Raw genomic sequence first — 17962 nt, forward strand, 5'->3', positions numbered from 1 at the left:
CTGTGTACAGTGCCGTGTTGGGGGTGTGCAAACCAACGAGCCTCCCTGTGTACAGTGCTGTGCTGGGGGTGTGCAAACCAACGTGCCTCGCTGTGTACAGTGCCGTGCTGGGGGTGTGCAAACCAACGAGCCTCCCTCTGTACAGTGCTGTGTTGGGGGTGTGCAAACCAACGTGCCTCGCTGTGTACAGTGCCGTGCTGGGGGTGTGCAAACCAACGAGCCTCCCTCTGTACAGTGCCGTGTTGGGGGTGTGCAAACCAACGTGCCTCGCTGTGGACAGTGCCGTGCTGGGGGTGTGCAAACCAACGTGCCTCGCTGTGTACAGTGCCGTGCCGGCAGAGGCGTCTGAGGGAGCCCGGGCGAAGCTGAGCCGGGGCCGCGCTGCTCCTGTGAGCTGTTCCATCCCTGCCCGGCTGCGGCGTGTGGGGCTCGTGCCTGCGAGCACAACCTCGCCTGTGCCCCTGCGGTGTGTTTGCTGTACAAGCACATTCCTAACACCGGTGCTCACTTGTTTTAACGTTTCGATAAAGAATTCTGGACGTGTTGCCCAGTGCTGGCGCGGCACAGGGCCGGCAGCAGAGAGGCGCAGGGTCGGGGCAAAGGCCTGGAGGAGCCCGGGGCTCCCGTGGGCGGAACCGAGACCCGCGTGGGCCGGTGGAGGAGGCAGCCGAAGTAGCAGACCGCGAGGTGGAGTCCTTGCTGTCCGGACGGTGGTCCCGGGACGGCAGGTGCAGGTGAGGAAGGGGGGGGGGAATTGGAGCCTCGTGGCCACGGCCGGCTCGTAGGACGGAGCAGCCGCCATGGAAACCGCCAGCAGCTCCTCAAAGTGCTCAACGTGCAGCGACCGCGTGACCCAGCACTTCTAGGTGAAAATCGAAAACCTACGTCCCCACAAAACCCGGACCCGGCGTTGGGCGCGACAGCCAAGGGCGGGCACAGAAGTCCGTCACTGGACAAGCAGGAAACAAAACGCCATCTAGCCACGCAATGCGCCGTGAGGCCACGTGAGCAGGGAGGGCGCACGGATGTCGCTGTGACGTGGATGAGCCACGGAACGTCCTCCGCGCAGGAGGCGGGTCGCACAGGGCCGCGAGGGGTCGCTCCGTTTTCGTGCAGTGCGCGCCGTGGGCGACTGCGTGGAGACCGGTGGGTCCGGGGCTGCCCAGGGCAGGGGCTGGGGAGTGACAGCCGCTGACCATGGGCTTCCTTTTGTGCCATGAAAATGTGCTACGGCCTGTGAACACGCAAAGGCCGCTGAAGTGGGTGAGTTTTACAGTGCATGAGCTTTCCCCGGTGGAGCTGTTGGAGAAAGAAAAGGGGCGGGAGGGGTCTCCAGGGAGCAGAGCCGGGCCCAGGTGGGGACAGGAACGTGGGGACAGGAACGTGGGGGCGGACGGCGCGGACTGCGGCCTGGGTCCTGCGGTGACCCGCCCCGGCTCGCTGCGATTTCGCTTCATGAGACTTTGCAGGCAGGGCGGGTTTGGGGCTTTTCCTGCCGGGCGGTAGAGACAGGCTGAGAGGCCGCGTGTGTCCGTGTGTCCTGCCGGCATTTTCTTTAACCAAAACGATGGAGGTGCCCGGGCGGCCCGGAGCTTGGACCGTCTCGGGTCTGACACGGAGGCGTCAGTCCTGCTTCCCGAGCGTGCAGCCTCCCCACAGCCGAGGCTGGAAACTGCTGACGGGCAGCGCGTCTTTGCCGCAGAGAGTGGCGTCGGCAGGGAATCACTCTGTCTCATCCGGGGCCAGGGTGGCAGCGGACCTGGGGCTCGGACTGTGGACTGTGTCACTTTGACCCCGCGGCGCCGGTGACCAGAGCGAGTTTCCAAGTGGGCACTCGTGAGTGGGGGAGCGGGGCCTCCGTGGCCGGTGAGTCCTGAGCTGAGGCCGCGGGTCCCAGCTTACCGTCCTGGCCCAGCCACCCGGCCACCTCCAGCCCTGAGGAGGGTCCCGCTGGGGAGGAGTCGGCAGGACCAGGGAGGGACGGTGCTGGCCGGTTTCCCCGGCAACATTCCTCTTCCACGTCCCTCCCCGTGCGTCCCTCCCCGTGCGGCACCCTGGAGAAGGAGGCTGCGACGCACAGCCCACACTTCAGGGCTGCGGATTCTGTTTACTTTAATGTCATGTCCTGGAGAGCTTGTCCTTGTGGGTCTCGGCACAGTGCCCCATTGTGTGCACAAGCCACACACATCTGTGACTTTGTTAAATGCTGTGAAGGCCCCGTGCACCGGGGTCGTGCCGTGGCGGGTGCTGGGCTAGGTCCTCAAACACTCGGCTTTCACAGTACAGAGACTACACGGGTAGTCGTGTCTCAGCGTAGTTTTAAGTTTTCATTTCTCGTATCATGAATGACTGAGCATTTGTTACATGTCCAAGAGCCATTTTTATTTCTCTTTTTTGGCAAACTCTTTGTTCACTCATCTGGAGAGTTCTTTCTATGTAGAGATTAGCTCTTCATCTGTGATACTAACGGCTCGTATATTTTCCCTGCGTGTCATTTGTCTTTTAACTCCGTGTTGCGGTAGTTGTTTGGGCAACGGGAAAAATATTTTAGGCAAAAAATTTCATCTTACGGCTTCCGGATATTGTGTCATGTATAAAAGGCCTCTCCACTCTGGGTTACAAAGGACTTTTCCTACGTTTCCTTCTAGTATTATTATGGTTTTGCTCCCTGACATTTACGTTTTGATCCTTCTAGAATCCTGCCGGTGTCTGGTGTGAGCTATGCGTCCAACTTAAGGTGTTGACCCAGTTGTCTGAGTATCATTTGTGAATAGTCGTCTGCCCATCACTGATTTATCACACACTAGCGTCTCACACGTAGTTGGGCTCTTCCTGAACTATATTCTGCTCTGTGCGTCTGGCCCGGCAGGTGCCAGGAAGGACTTGCCGCCGTGTGTCCGCTGTGCAGGTGGGACCTCACGACACGGCCGCGGTCACCCCACGGCAGCCCCGGCCCCTGCTGACTCCCGGGCTCCTTCCTCCTCCCGTTGGGGGCAGCTGATCAGGAACAGCTGCAGATGAAGGGTCTGCGTTTCTTATCTGTGTCCTCCAGTCTCACAAGACACTGCCCCATCTGGGGCTCCCAGAGAGCCATGTGGCGCTGACGGTGGTGACACTAATCTCTGAAGAGGGACAGTTTTCTGTGGAGGAGCTTCACGAGATGGTTCTTTGACTCGAGGCTGAAGCTCAAGAGCCGTCCTGGCTTCTGCTTCCCTCACGCCCCTCCCCCGGCTGCCGTCTTCCCTGTGGCCGTCCCCCTCCGCTCACCTGTGGCCACGGCGTCAGCGCAGGGGCCGGCCCCCCGGGACCCCAGCCCTCCTGGGCCGAGGGGCTGCTCCCCTCTCGGACCACAGCGCTGCCCGTCTCCGTCCACCGGGCTCGTCTCGGCACCTCGTGGCAGGGCTGGGCCGGCTTCTCGGCACCTCGGGCTCAGAGCTGCGTCTGACTGGACGGGGAACCGGCTCAGGACGTTGTGGTGTTTAGACTGTTCCGTGAACTGCATTTGTTCTGGCTCAGGAGAAGCTGCCTGCATGTCCGCTGTCACTTAACCCTAAAGCAGGTGGCGTGGCAGGGGCACCGTGGTGCACAGCCTCACCTGTCTGTGGGTCACTGCGCATCGCAGGTGGCCGGGGCTGCCTGGCCTCGGTGACCCTCCCGGGCCCTCACGGCCCCCATTCTCCCCCTCCCACGCCTCCCAGGGCCTGTCCTGGGTGAAACCAGAGGCAGGTGTTGCTCTTCCTCCTCCTGGCACCTCCCTGAGCCTCTCTCCTCGTCCCAGCTCATGCTCAGCTCACCCTGGTGTGTTGGTGACTCATGGCTTAGGGCGGTTTCCTTCCTGGGGACCTTGGCGTCTGTGAGCAGACCCGGGGCACCGAGGAGCAGCACCACTCCCCCCGGTCCCCGCCGGCTGCTGGCCCTGGTCCAGCGGAGGTGACCACTGGGAGGCCTCCGGGGCCCAGGGGGACATGCATGTCCCACCCCAGGTGGCTGTGACGAGGCCACAGGTCGGGACGAGGAAGAGACCCACGTCCTCTCCCGGACTCGGGGGCCCTTTGGCCGTGAGCACCCAGGTCTGCGGGGCGCGGAGCCGCGGTCTGGGGAAGGGCCACCCCCTCGCCGTGGCAGCCGTCCGCAGGCTGTGTGGGCAGGGCCGGGGTACACACCACAGGCTGCTTTCGTGCCCGCAGGGCTGGTGCGCTCGGGGTGCTGTGCCCTCTCTGCCACCCCGGCCAGGGCTGCCGTGTGTGCGAGATGTAGGGGGGGTGATGGGGTCCAAGTCGGACTTTGCCGGGTTCTGTCTCATTAGGGAGTAACTCGGCCGTCGGGTCAAATGCACACACTGCCGGCACCGTGAGTGACGACAAATCCCTTCAGCAGAAAGACGTGAACCTTTAAGGCCCTCGGAGCCTCCTCTGTGGTGGGGCCGCCGGCAGGGGCTGGTCATAGCGGGGCTGGTCACAGCGGGGCCTGGTCCCGGCAGGGCGGGCTGCTCCGTGCTGAGGCCACAGCAGGAAGCTCCCCAGAGCCCCGGCAGCCGCAGCCGCCCGGCCGCACTCTCGCTTCCTGTTCCGTATGTGCATGATCGAAATGTCAGGGAACTAAAAGGAAAAGTGGGGTGGGTGTGGTGGAGCAGGAACGAGGGTGCACTTTCCTGGTGGGTGATGCCTGGTGGATGACTTGTCGCCCGGAATGTGCGTCGGAGCCAGAGGAATGGCAGGAATTAGCTGGATGTGAGAAGGCCCTTGGGCCGCGTCCCTGGGGACTCACATGGGGCTTATTCTAGATCCGCTCTCTCCTCCCCCGGCTGATGAGACTCAGAGCTTCACTCCCCAACTTGGATCTCAGGGCTCCTCCCTCAGGGCCGAGGCTGCTGGCTGCCCGCGGTGGCCGCGCCCTGTGTCCACCGGCGCTGTGTCAGCGAGAGGCCAGAGTTTAAAATCCACCCAGGGTCGTGGGGAGCAGCCGCGGCCGCAGCTGGAGCCGTGTTTGAGCCAAAATAGAAGCGACGGAGAAGTTCAGCAGCTTCTGTCCTCGAGGGCAGAGTGTCGGCCACGCGGCTCCCGTTACTCACTCAGGAGCACGTGTGTCCCCGCGGATCTAGCAGTGGACTCAGCAGACGGCGTCCCCGCCCCCGCAGACCTGTGTTCCGTCAGGGCAGAGGGACAAGCGAGCGAGCCGAGTGCCATGTGCCGCACCCCCGGGGCTGGCTGTTTCTGGGTGGGCGCGGAGAGGGGTGGTCCCGGCTTCCGCGGGCCTTTGAGGCTGAGGGCTGGGAGGCGGCAGCTCCAGTTGGACCCAGAGCCAGTGCCCCAGGGCTGTGACGACGGGGGTGGGGGGGTGGGGGGGTGATGGACGGCCACGGGGTGCGTGCTGGGCCTGACGCCCACCCGTTCTAAGGGGCCCTATGCTGTTCTTCCAGGCTGGCACTGTTTCCAGCTCGTCTCACGAGCGTAATCCTTGAACGCCAGGTTTGAAGGGGAGTCAGGTGGGGAGAGAGAATTCAAAGCTCTGACTGGAGCCCAGAAATGCAGGCCTGGATTTGGTGGGAAATTTAGAGTGGTTATGCAGGTGTAGACCCGGCCCCTTCCCCAGGACGTCCACACACTCACCTAGCCTAGGTGGGGTTGCGAATTGCAAAGAAAAATGGGCATCAAGATTAGATGTCTTTTTCAGCTGAATTTTAAGGCCAGTGTTGTTCTAGTTTTCCAAATTAATTTTGTGAGGTTATTATTCAGATTAACATGAAAGCCTGCTCAAAACGATCCAAAGATTCCTATACCTCACTTTCTTTTATGAATATAGAATATGTGTTACTTCCAAATGAGATATTTGTGAATAAAATCTAGTCTTGTATAAAAAGTGTAATACACTGTATTAATTATCTATTATCGTAGGACGAATTACTCCAAAATGTAGTAGCTTAACTTAGTAAGTTGTTAGAGCCCAGTTGCTGTGGGTCCGGGTGTCTCTGCAGGCCCTGCCTGGGCTCACCGGCTCAGGACCCGTCTCCAGGGTCCGTTGGGGCGGGATTTGCTTCCGAGCTCGCTCGGTGGCTTGCTGGGTGTTGCTGGAGTCCCCAGGGCTGTTCACCTGAGGGCCCAGGGTCCCCGCTGGCTGACTGCCGGGGGTCTCGCCCCCGGGCAGCCGGCAGGGGAGACCGAGTGAGAGTGCGTGCTTGTGAGCAAGTCAGTCTCTCACTACCTAATCTTGGGAGTGACATCCATCACTTTTGCCATCGTCTATTTGTCAGCAGCAGGTCACCAGGCCCAGCCCACACACGGCGGAGGACATTCCAAGGGGCGTGAACGCCGGGAGACGGCTCCGAGCCCCCGACCACACGTGCTGAGCGAGCACAGCTGCTCTGGGCATGCGTTAGGGGGGTCTGTGACGTCATGAACACAACTCGTCACCTCTACAGCTTGTGCAGAATCACATGGTTGTATCAATATATGTTGAAAAGATATTCAGTGTAAGTTAACAACCATTCCCAATTTTTTAAAAACAACCCTGTAAGTCATATGGGAATAGAATGAAACTACTTAAATGTAATCAAAACCAACCTACAAAACCCCTTTCAGTGAAGTTGGGGAGCTAGACAGTGATGCCTTAGTCACTGTTGTTTGAGATTGTGTTGGACATTGTAGAAAATGCAGCACAGTAAAACAAAATGAGCTATATGGTATAAAATTCAAAAGTAAAAATAAAGCTACCTCTTTTGTGCTTACGATATGAAGGTGTATCTGGAAAATACAAGAGATGCTAGTAACAAACTACTGAAATTAATTAGTAATTTGGTTAAGTGGCTGGATAGAAAATAGATGTATAAAAACCAATAACTTCAAAACAAAACAATGCAACAACAAAAAACCTAATAGCTGTTTGCTATATATCTACCTATCTACATATAGACATGTTTATCCATCTATCTGTCTATTTAAACCACTGTTGGTTCTGTTTCTCTGGAAAACTCTGACTAATACACAGTCTAATACACGATCAGATATTTGAGCTGTTGCCACCACAGGAAAGATAGAGGGTGGCGTTTGAGCTCAGCTGGGTTTAATTACCAGGCGAAAACAAATAAATTAATACTTTTCAAAGTAACATATCAGAATTCAGAATATATATCATTTATCATGTCCAGTATATAGTCCAAAATTCCTAGACATATGAAGAAACAAAAATATGTGACTCATGCTAAAAAACACAAAAAAAGTCCATTACTGGGGACTGACCCCAAGATGATCCAGATGTTAAAATTAGCAGACAAAAATTTCAAGGCAAAAAGAACAAGTTGGGACGTGTCAATGTACCAGACTGCAGTGACTGTGGAACAGTATCTCATTATGGGTTTAATTGGCAATTGCTAATGGTTAACGAGGGTCAGCATCTTTTCACATGCTTAGTAGCCATTCATTTATCAGACCTGTTCAAATCTCGTGCCCATTTTAAAATTGGGTTGTCTTTTGATTATAGAGTTTTAAGAATTCTCTATACATTCTTTTATATAATATCCTTTAAAAATAATATTCTTTTATAAAGTATTTTATATAATACGTTCTTTTAATGCATATTCTTTTATGGAATCCCGTACGAAGAATTTTATATTACAAATCCTTTTTAAAATATGTAATCTGTATCTTCTAGTCTGTGGCTTATGTTTTCATTTATTCAGTGGTGTCTTTTGAAGTGCAAAAGTTTTCATTTTGATGCAGTCTAATTTATCAATTTGTTCTTTTAAGGATGTGGTTTTGGTGTTGTATTTAAGAGCTCTTTGTCTAACATAAGGTCACAAAGATTTTTCTGCTACATTTCTTCTAAAAGTCTTATAGATTTAGCCATTACATTTAGGTCTATAATATCTTCTGAGTTATTTTGTGTGTATGTGTTTGGTGGAAAGAAAGGGTCTACATTCATCTTTCTTGCATATGGATATCCAATTTTCCCAGCATCATTTGTTGAAAAGATTATCATTTCTCCAATGATTGCCTGGACACCTTTGTTGACAATCAGTTGACTATAAATGGAAGAGTTTATTTCTGAACTCTCGGTTCTGTTCCACTGATCGACAAGTCTATCTGTCCTTAATGCCAGCTCCATGGTGTCTTCATTACTGTGGCCTTGGGGTTAGTGTTGAAGTTAGGAAACTACAAGTCTTACTTGTAGTTCTCCTTATTCCAAATGGTTTTGGTATTCCAGATCCTTTGTAGTTCCATATACATTTTAGGGTTATCTTGTTATTTTCTGAAAAAGAGCCTGTGGGGATTTCAATATGGATTTCATTCAGTTTGCAGATTGACCTGAGAATTGCCTTCTAACAATATTGAATCTTCCAATCCATGAACATGGGCTGTCTCTCAATTTATTTGGATATTTTTAATGTCTCTCAGCAATATTTTGTAGTTTTCAGGGTGCAATTCTTGGACTTCTTTTGTTAAATTCATTCTTAAGATTTTTTCTCTTTTGATGCTGCTGTGAATGGAAATTGTTTCTTAATTTTCTTGTTTGTGGCTGTTATACAGAGCTATAAGGGATGGTATATAGAGATACAGTCAATTTTTGAAATCTTGTATCCTGTGAATTTGCTGAACTTCTTTATTAGTTAAAGTGTGTTTTTGGTGGAGTTCTTAGAATTTTGCACATGAAGGTAATCTGCAAATAAGGATAGTTTTACTTCTTCCTCTCTAATACAGATGCTTTGCTTTTATTTATTTTGCCTGATTGCATTGGCTACAGCCTCCAGTACAATGTTGAATAGAAGTGGTGACAGTGGATATTGTTTCCTTATTCCTGATCTTAGAGAAAAAAATTTTAGTCAGTCTTTCATCATTAAGTATTATGTTAGCTATAGGTTTTACACAGACGCCCTTTGTCAAATTGAGGACGTTCTCCTTCCATTCCCACTTTGTGGAGACATTTTATCATGAAAGACGCTGGATATTTTCAAATGCTTTTTCTGAGTCTGTTGAGATAACCATGTGGTTTTTGTTCTTTATTTTATAAATGATGTATCGCATTAATCAGGTGTTGGATGTTAAGCCAATATTTGGATGTTAGGGTATAAATCCCCGTTGGACATGAAGTATTTTACATGTTGCTGGATTCAGTTTGTTGATATTTTGTTGGGGATTTTTGTATCTATATTCATGAGGGTTTTGGCCTATGGTTTTCTTACCTTGTGACGTCTTTGGCTATGGTATAAGGACAATACTGGCCTCATCGGATGAATTGGGAGCTATCCCCCCCCCTCCTCTGTTTTCATGAACAGTTTGTGAAGGATTGGTATTAATTCTTGCAGTGTTTGCTGGAATTCACCAATAAAACCGTCTGGCTTTTCCTTATAGGATGATTTTAATTATTAATTCAATGTCTTTCCTTGTTACAAGTCTATTTAGAATATATTCTTTCTTGAGTCAGGCTTGGTAATTTGTGCCTTTCCAGGGATTTGTCCATTTCATCGGAGCTGTTTAATTTTTGTCATAAAGTTGTTCACAGTAGTATTTCATAACCCTTTTAGTGTGTGCAGGGTCAGCAGTGATGACCCTGCTTTGCTCCTGGTCCTGGTCATCTACACCCTCCCCCCACCCACCCACGCTGCCTGCGCGTCCCACGCCAGCCGCTCACCTCGGCCTGTCCTCCAGCCGGGTCCCCGCAGCTCCCTTCGCGTGGCTGTCTGACGTGGGCTTCCTGGCCGTGTGACAGGATACAGCCGCCCGCCTGACGCAGGGGCTGGCGTTACAAGGGGCTCAGTCGGTTTTGGCTTCTCTCCCATTTTTGTCTCCCTTGACTCTGGTCCACGAGGACTTTGGCAAACACCCCACGTGGTCCGGGCAGGGAGCCCCATGCTCTTCCCCGGGGTGGAGTGTCCAGTCCACACCCAGCAGTGCTGTGGTCCAGGTGCATCAGCACAGCGCTCCCTCCTCCATGCTGGCTGCTTGGACTGACGGCCGGTGTGGGGCTGGGGCTGGAGTGTGGGCGGTGGGGTGGTCATCTTGGGTGGCAGGTCAGGGCCCGGGAGGGGCCGGTTGTCAGCCTCGATGCCATGCCGGTGCACACGCACAGTGCTTGTGCCCTGTCTCTCCTGTGCTGGCCCTGGCGCATCCGCCCTGGCTCCAGTCTCCGGGATGGGAGTGGCACGGTGACAGCCCAGCAGACCCGGGAAAACACTTCCCCGGTGAGGACCACCCAGACTGATGCTTGTGTCTCTGCTTTTCTGTGTTCCTGTTCTTTAAAGGGCCATGAGGAAAATGTTATTTGAATCAAATATAACCTCGTTATAGATGTTTCTGGCAAAGAAACATGCCCACCAACTCCTGTTGATTGGCTGGAACCACATGGACTTTGGCTTTTGTACTCCTTGTGAACATTTGTATTCCTATCTAAACTAGGCATAAACAAAGGGACAAAAGCTCCCCAAACACGGGAGATGTCAATGGCCTGTGAGGAGCTCACCTGATCTCTCTTGCAAGAGCAGAAGTGCTTTAGTTTAAGAACAAGGCATCCTGCCCAGGCGTTGAGTTTTCAGGTACCTCCAAGTTTTGGGAGCTGCCTGTGAAGACTCTGGGGAGTCTTGCTGGCTCGGTGACGTCCCTCCAGAATCTTCCCACAGCTAAGGTGGCACATCCACAGTGGCGGTCGTCACCAGGCCTGTCCAGGTCCTGTCCCGGGAGCCCCAGGCCACACACGCCCTGAACGGCAGCCCAGGGCCCCTTCGAGTCCCGGCAGGGCTGGTGGGAACAGGCCGGCCTTGTGCCCTGAGGTCAGGACAGGGAGCCTCTCCTGGGGGCCCCCAAGACTGCCCCGCAGCTCTCTCTGGGACGGGGGGTGCGTGTGCTGCTCTGGGCACGGGTGGCCTGTCCCTCCGGTGGTGGAGGCTGTCCCAGCCACCATCCGCCTCTGCGCACCAAGACAGCAGTGCCCAGACAGCTGCGGGGGTTCGCAGGGAGAACATGCTCTGAGAAAATAATGAATGGGCAGTTTTTCCAGAACTTGAATTCTGTTGGCTTCAGACATGAACTTTCATGTGTAAAAGCTGAGCTGTGTATTTTACGAGACCAAAGACACATAAACGTGGTGCGGCGTCAGGAACACCCTGCAGTTCCGCATGAGGGTCACTGGCCCCGGCTGGCTCTGTGATGCTGCTGCTGTTTACATTCCGACCCCAGACTCCCCGCATTCCTTGAATTGCTGGGAACCGGGCCGGGCTGGAGACCAGCGTGAAGTTCAAACCCCTCCCCCACTGTCCACACAGCCGCCACCAGCCCTTGGACTGGGACATGCTGGGGACGTTGTGCGGAAGCCCCAGGGGCAGGGGTGGCGGGACAGCAACCTGGTGACGGTGGGGCTCGCCCTCCTGGGTGCAGCCGTGAGTCTGGGTCCGGGAGGCCCAGGGAGGCTGTGTCCGCAGGGCTGAGTGTGGCCACGGCTTCCCGCTGGGGACAGCGCAGGGTGGTCAGCGCGCCCCGCTGCTGGGGAGACAACGCACGGTGCAGGAAGCTCGGGCCTCGGGAGGCCAGAGCCAGGAGACACCTCCCTGCCAGCCGTGGGGGTGCCCCGCTGTGCACTTGGGGTGGGCTCGGGCAGCTGTTGGGAGGAGGTGCGTGGTCGGGAGACTCAGTGGAAGCGCAGCTGGGAAAGGAGGGGCGGGAATGGGGGGGAATCGGGGTGCAGCAAACGCCCCGGAGGGAGGTGGGGCAAGAGGGCGCTTGTCCAGGCCCCCACGTGGGGGAAGCAGCTGAGGTGGGAGCCAGACGGTGGGGGGGCCCACCTGTGCTCTGCGGGGCAGGCGGGTGGGGGGGCCCTGGAGGCGGAGGGGCAGCTGAGGCCGGCCCCCCAGGGAGTGCGGCCCTCACAGGGTCAGAGCGAGAGACCCTTCCTGCCTCAGTCGTCCCATTGCATTGACGGGGGTGTCCGCTGAGGGGGACATGGGCCGCAGGCGCCGTGGGCTGCAACACAGCAAGGCCGACAGCCCAGCAGGGAGAGGCCCCCACCGGGCAGCTTCACGCCCCCCACGGAGGGTGTCTGAGAAGCCCACCCCCAGCTCCGGCGGGGGCTGCTGTCCTCCGGGGAGCACGGTGGGCCTGCAGGGGGCCGCGGCCCCGGGTGGGGGGCCTGTCTCGGGGTGGGGGGGCCTGATGAGGATCTGGCGCCGCAGAACCGGCTGCCGTCCCCGCAGGGCAGGGTCCCCCCGTCCCCACAGGGTCCCCCCATCACCACAGGGTCCCCCCGTCCCCGCAGGGCAGGGTCCTCCCCATCCCCACAGGGTCCCCCCCGTCCCCACAGGGTCCCCCCGTCCCCACAGGGCAGGGTCCTCCCCATCCCCACAGGGTCCCCCCCGTCCCCACAGGGTCCCCCCGTCCCTGCAGGGCAGGGTCCTCGCCGTCCCCACAGGGTCCTCCCCGTCCCCACAGGGTTCTCCCTGTCCCCGCAGGGCAGGGTCCCCCCGTCCCCAGAGGGCAGGGTCCTCCCCATCCCCCCGGGTCCCCCCGTCCCCGCAGGGCAGGGTCCTCCCCGTCCCCACAGGGTCCCGCCATCCCCGCAGGGCAGGGTCCTCCCCGTCCCCACAGGGTCCCCCTGTCCCCACAGGGCAGGGTCCTCGCCATCCCCGCAGGGTCCCCCCGTCCCCGCAGGGCAGGGTCCCCGCCGTCCTGCCTGGTTCCCGCGCTCTGGCCCACACGTCCCTGGGGCCTCGGCATGAAGACACTTTCTTGAGAAGAAATTTTTTCCTTTCTGACTTAAAATGAGGGGTTGTAAGTTGGTGCAACCAATCCCACATTCTCAAGAAACCGGTTTCCCTCCCTGCCGGCCCCTGTTCCAGCCGCACTTCACGGTCGTCACTGTCACTTTCCCAAGAGCGTCACCGCGAAAGTCTGCCCGGGAGCGCGAGTGTCGGCCCTCACTTTCTCTGTTCCCCATTTCCTCACCACTTCTTGTTACCCCGGGTTTGCTTCCCTTTCCGACTCAGCTCCCGCCCCGGGCCGCGTCCTGCCGGCGACTGAAGTTATTGAAGCCGCGTTTCACGGCGTGTGAGGTGCCGCCCCCGCCTGGCACAGCTCAGGGTCGCGGGTACTGCAGCCCCCGGCTGTCCCCAGGGCTTCTGCCCCCGGCCAGCCCCACGGTGACCCCTCGGGGTGACAGCTCCCATGCCTGCCTGCTTCTGGGGCCTCTGACTTAGCTGAGGTTTGAGGCTGTGGGGTCGTTGCCCCCTGAGACACCCCGGGGCAAGGAGGGGTCAGGGTGACCAGACTCAGCGGCGTGAAGGGGCCTTCCAGAGTCTTCTGGCGCCTTCTGGGACCCAATCCAGAGACTGGTTCTCAGACAACCCCCAAAGTCCCTTGGGGTTGTCTTACTTGCTCCCAGGGAGCTCGGGGCTTGGATGGCGGGACCCCCAGGAAGGGGACAGCCCCAGGCCCTGGAGATGCCCCTGCATGGGGAGGGCGGGACACTGTGGAGACCCCAGCTCCCTGCTGGCAAAGGGGGCTCCTGTCTCCTCACCGTCCTGGGCTTGTCCCTGGGCTCCGTCACGCAGTCCCTTCCTCCACCTCCCTGAGGGGAAACACCTGTCCCGTCCCAGGAAGCCCCAGGTTGTCGGGAACCCGCTCTGGGTCCCCAGCAGGGTCCTCCCGTCGGAGAGCAGGTGAGACAGTGGGGACAGCCATGTCACATCCCACAGGCCCCGGGACCGAGGTGACAGTGGGGACAGCCATGTCACATCCCACAGGCCCCGGGACCCAGGTGACAGTGGGGACAGCCATGTCACATCCCACAGGCCCCGGGACCCAGGTGACAGTGGGGACAGCCATGTCACATCCCACAGGCCCTGGGACCCCAGGTGACAGTGGGGACACCCATGTCACATCCCACAGGCCCTGGGACCCAGGTGACAGTGGGGACAGCCATGTCACATCCCACAGGCCCTGGGACCCCAGGTGACAGTGGGGTCCCCTGTCCCCCCTCCCGCAGTCCCTGGGCCTCCAGGCTGACGTCTGCTGCTCTGGCAGCTGCGGGGTAAGAGCTGCCTGCACAGGAGTGAGTTTCTGCTGCTCGTCTGGCCCTGAGTCGGCTGACGCTGAGCCAGCGGCCAGGACAGCCACAGCCGGTCACCGCGGGGGGCTCCCCGGCACTGGCTCCACCCTCGTCCTATTCGCAGTGGTCCTGTCTGGGGGTCTGGTCAGCACAGAAGGGTCGTGCCCTGGGTCTGCTTTGACTGTCCTGGTTCTCAGTGACGCCCGTGGTCCCCACCCGCCATCTCTGTGCCTGGCCACCCGCTGCCTTGGTGAGTGGCCTTCCCGCCCGACCCGCCATCCTTTGTGTTTCCTCAACACGAGTCCGTGGTCGACCACCCGCGTTACAGACGTTTTCTCCTCGTTCGTGACTTTCCTCTTCCCTCTGTCTCTCGGCTTCTGATGACTGACTTGGGTGCAGGAAATTCGTCAGCCTCCTCCACCGTCTTTGCGTGTGAGCAGGCGCGTCCCAGCCCCCAGCACGGAGAGACCTTCTCCTGCGACGGCTGCTCTCACGTGTAACTCTCACGTGCTGCGCTCACGTCTGCTCTCACGTGCACGTCTGTGTCCATCTGGAAGCCATCTGTCTGTGCTGGGTCTGAGACCGGGATCCCATGTCACGTTTTCTACACACAGAGCCAGTTCCTGGCACACGGGCCCTGCCGAGCACCGGGTTCCTCCGTGTGCGGCTGCCCTGGGCTCTCCGTCCCGTCCCCGGCCTGGCTCAGCCCAGCATGTCCCGATCCGTCACCTGACTGTTGGCCCCGCAGCCTCCCGCCTGGCTGCCACCAACACCCCTCGTGCTTGTGGGTGCGACGCTGTGCCAGGAAACATGTCCCTAACGAAGCCTCTGCCTCCCGGAAGCCCACGCGAAGGGGGCCGTGTCAGGAGACAGAGACTAGCGCCGGAAGGTTCTGGGGAAAGTGGGACGAGACTCGCGCGTGGTGGGGTGGCTGCTGTCGGAGGGGGAGTTGGGAGACGCAGGAGAAGGCGGCTGGCGCTGGAGCAGAGGAGAGGGGCTGGAGGGCGTGCACCATGGGACGCGCTCCGGGCAGCGGGGACAGCGGGGACAGTGAGTTGGAGGCCCGAGGAGAGGAGGGCCTGGAGTGGCTGGCGAGGGCTGTGGCCGTGGTCACAGGAGATGAGCTCAGGAGGGTCCTGGGGCACCGTGGGGGGCCCTGCAGGCCACGGGGTGCTGTAGGTTCCCCCAAACAAGGCAGGGAGAGCTGTGACCCCCCCACATGTGACGCGTGTCCTCCTCCCTCACTTCCAGTAGGTCTCGCATGTTTCTTCCGTGTGCGTAACCGGAATCCAGTGTCTTCACACTGCGCCCACCGTGTGAACACGTCACACACGGTGCTGGGAGCCACCTGCAGCCCAGGTGCGGAGAGGAACCAGCCCCGGTCCCTGCTGTCCTTGCCCTCAGGCAACGGGGGGGCGTCCGTGAAGGGCCTGTGTCCCTCCCCTGTCTCGGTCCTAGCCGGGCGGAGCTTCCCTGCCTCCCCTGTTCTGGTCAGGACAGCGAGGAACTTCTGGGGAGATTTCCCAACTTGGGGAGGCCCGGAGCGTCCGGCAGCAAGGCCGGTCCCGTGGCAGGTTCGGGTCTAACTCTGGCTTTGGTCGTAGGAGCCACGTTGACGTGCTCGGTGCGTGGTGTGGAGGGACTTTCTGCACCGAGCTGCCGTGTCCCCCCGTGCTGTGGCCACACGTGGTCCGTCCGTTCCTGGACTTTCTGTCCTGTGACCACGTGTTGGTTCTGACACCAGCACCGCACCATCCGCGGCCTTGTGGGTGCTGAGATCACGTAGCGCAAACCCCCAAACCTGTCACCTTTCGCAGCTGTGGTGGCTGTTCTGGGTCCCTTGCGTTCCCATGTGCATTTTATAATCCGTGTTTACAGAGACAAATGCCTGCTGGGATTTTGGGATCTGTAGGTGAATACTGAAAGAACAGACATTGTAACGATGTTGAGTCCTCCCAGACAGCCGTCCCCAACTTTGTGGCACCGGGGACTCATCAGCTATTCCTGTCTTTCATGGTTCTGTGTGTTCTGTGGGGTTCGTGGCACACCCCGGTGGCTCGGTCACAGCGCACCTGTGGACGCTATTCTGCTGCTTGGCTTGTGGCGTAGGAATCTTCACTAAGGTGCTTCCGTTTCTTCTCTATGTCCTTTGTGCCATTGTTGTCACACACCTACTTCTTCACATATTATACTCCTCCATAATAAATTGTTATTTTTGCCTTAAACAGACAAATCCATTATAAAGACATTAAAAATGAGAAAAAAGGCTTCTATCTTCACCACCTATTTACTGTTTCTAGTGGTCTTCATTGCTTTGGATAGATTCAGTGGCTATCTGGAATCGTTTTCCTTCGGCATAAAGATTATTCTTCGTTTATCATATTGCATGTCTGCTGGTGATACATTCTCTCAGGTTTTGTGCGTCTGAAAGTGTCACAATGTTGTCGTTTCATTTTTGAGGATTTCTGCCGAGTATTGTGGATTCTGAGTTGACAGTTCTCTCTTCCCCGGCACTTTTAGATGTTCCTCTGTTGTGTTCTGCCTGCTGCTGTTTCTAGTAAGAAAGCATTCGACGGCACTTGTCACCATGTATCTCACATTGTTTCCTGTCGCTGTGGAGCGTGGTCGGCCTTCACCTCCCGCCCTGTGGGGCTATGGAGGTTGTTCAGATCACAGCGCCCACCAGCCTCCCGGAGCCTCACACATGCGCCCCTCGACCCCCACATGCCCCCCGTCCCGGTCCCCGTCCCCGAGCCTCCACCTGCGCCCCAGCCCCTCCCTGTGTGCTCGCCCCGTCTCGGCAGGCCCCTGTCCTCCTCCTCAGCTGGCTGTGGCCTTTCCTGTCCCCCAGACCGCCTGGCTTCTCTCCTCGGGGTGCCCATGTCACCCACACCCTGTCCCTGCCTCCATGTCACCCTGGCCAGCCTCTCCGTCTGCTCTCCCTCGACCACCTTTCACCTGTGATACTTGTGGTCTCTCTCTGCCCCCTCCTCATCTGGGCACTGCCCTCACCCTGCCCTCGTGACAGTCAGTCCCCAGCCAACATGGCTGTGTCCCCTCCTAAATGTGCCACCAGGTCTCCAGGTCAGGGGAGATGCTGCCCAGGGTGGTGGAGGAGGGGGCCAGGCGGAGGCAGGACGGGTGGTCCTGGGGGTGGCGGGAGGCACGGGGTGGGGGCCAGGGAGGCTCCTGACGGGGGTGCTGGCCACGCGGGGCCTGGGGGCAGGTGCACATCTGTGCAGGCCAAACCAGTGACAGCTGCAGTGGCCAAGGCAGCCCGTGTCCCCAGGGTATCTCACACAGCTGGTCAGTGGCCAGGCTGGGATTCAGCCCCAGGGCACTGGTCCTGCCTGAGGGTTCTGGGGCTTTGTTCTCACGGCCGGGGCCTTCCCTCTGTCCCCGCACCCACCCAGGGTTGTCACAGCTGTTCAGGGACTCTGGGGTTTCCCTGCCCAGACCCCACCAGGCCCACCTTCCCGTTCAGACCTCAGTGGCCGTCCCCGTCCTGGGCACGCGCTGAGCTCTGCTGCGGCCGGGCTGGGTCCGGCCACTCTCAGGGCCCACTGCACCCCCTCCCCGTTCCTGTGTCGACAGAACCACTCTCCACGGTCTCGGGCCCCGTCAGCGGAGGCTGCCCCAGATTCCCACCGCTCCGGGAGGGGCTCGTGGCGGCTGTGCAGCCCTGAGCCTGGGACTGCTGTGCCCGCAGAGTGGCCGGAGTCCCGCACCCCGGGCAGGTCCCAGACCCCCACGTCCCCAGCTCAACACCGGACCCAGCGGCGGCTTCTCTCTCTCTCTCTCTCTCTCTCTCTCTCTCTCTCTCTCTCTCCTTTTTCTCTGTTCACATCCTGATTCCTCATCTGTTTATTAAACATGTGGATTTTTTGATTTGCAGTTTTCTGGGCTGCGAAGGCCTGATCCCACCAGCTGTTTACAA

General features: G+C 57.8%; 1 protein-coding gene across 7 annotated transcripts in view; it reads left to right on the forward strand.

The window, feature by feature from the left end:
- The first annotated feature begins 1106 nt into the window (after nt 1–1106).
- Nucleotides 1107–17962, forward strand: part of LOC123620178 — a 45872-nt gene continuing 29016 nt past the window's right edge. For all 7 annotated transcript variants that reach the window (XM_045525182.1, XM_045525184.1, XM_045525186.1 and 4 more), the window contains exon 1: nt 1107–1263. The gene's annotated coding sequence lies outside the window, so the exon portion shown is untranslated. The remainder of the gene's footprint in view (nt 1264–17962) is intronic.

Source organism: Lemur catta, chromosome 15 (assembly GCF_020740605.2).
Source record: "Lemur catta isolate mLemCat1 chromosome 15, mLemCat1.pri, whole genome shotgun sequence".
Taxonomy (NCBI): Eukaryota; Metazoa; Chordata; class Mammalia; order Primates; family Lemuridae; genus Lemur; species Lemur catta.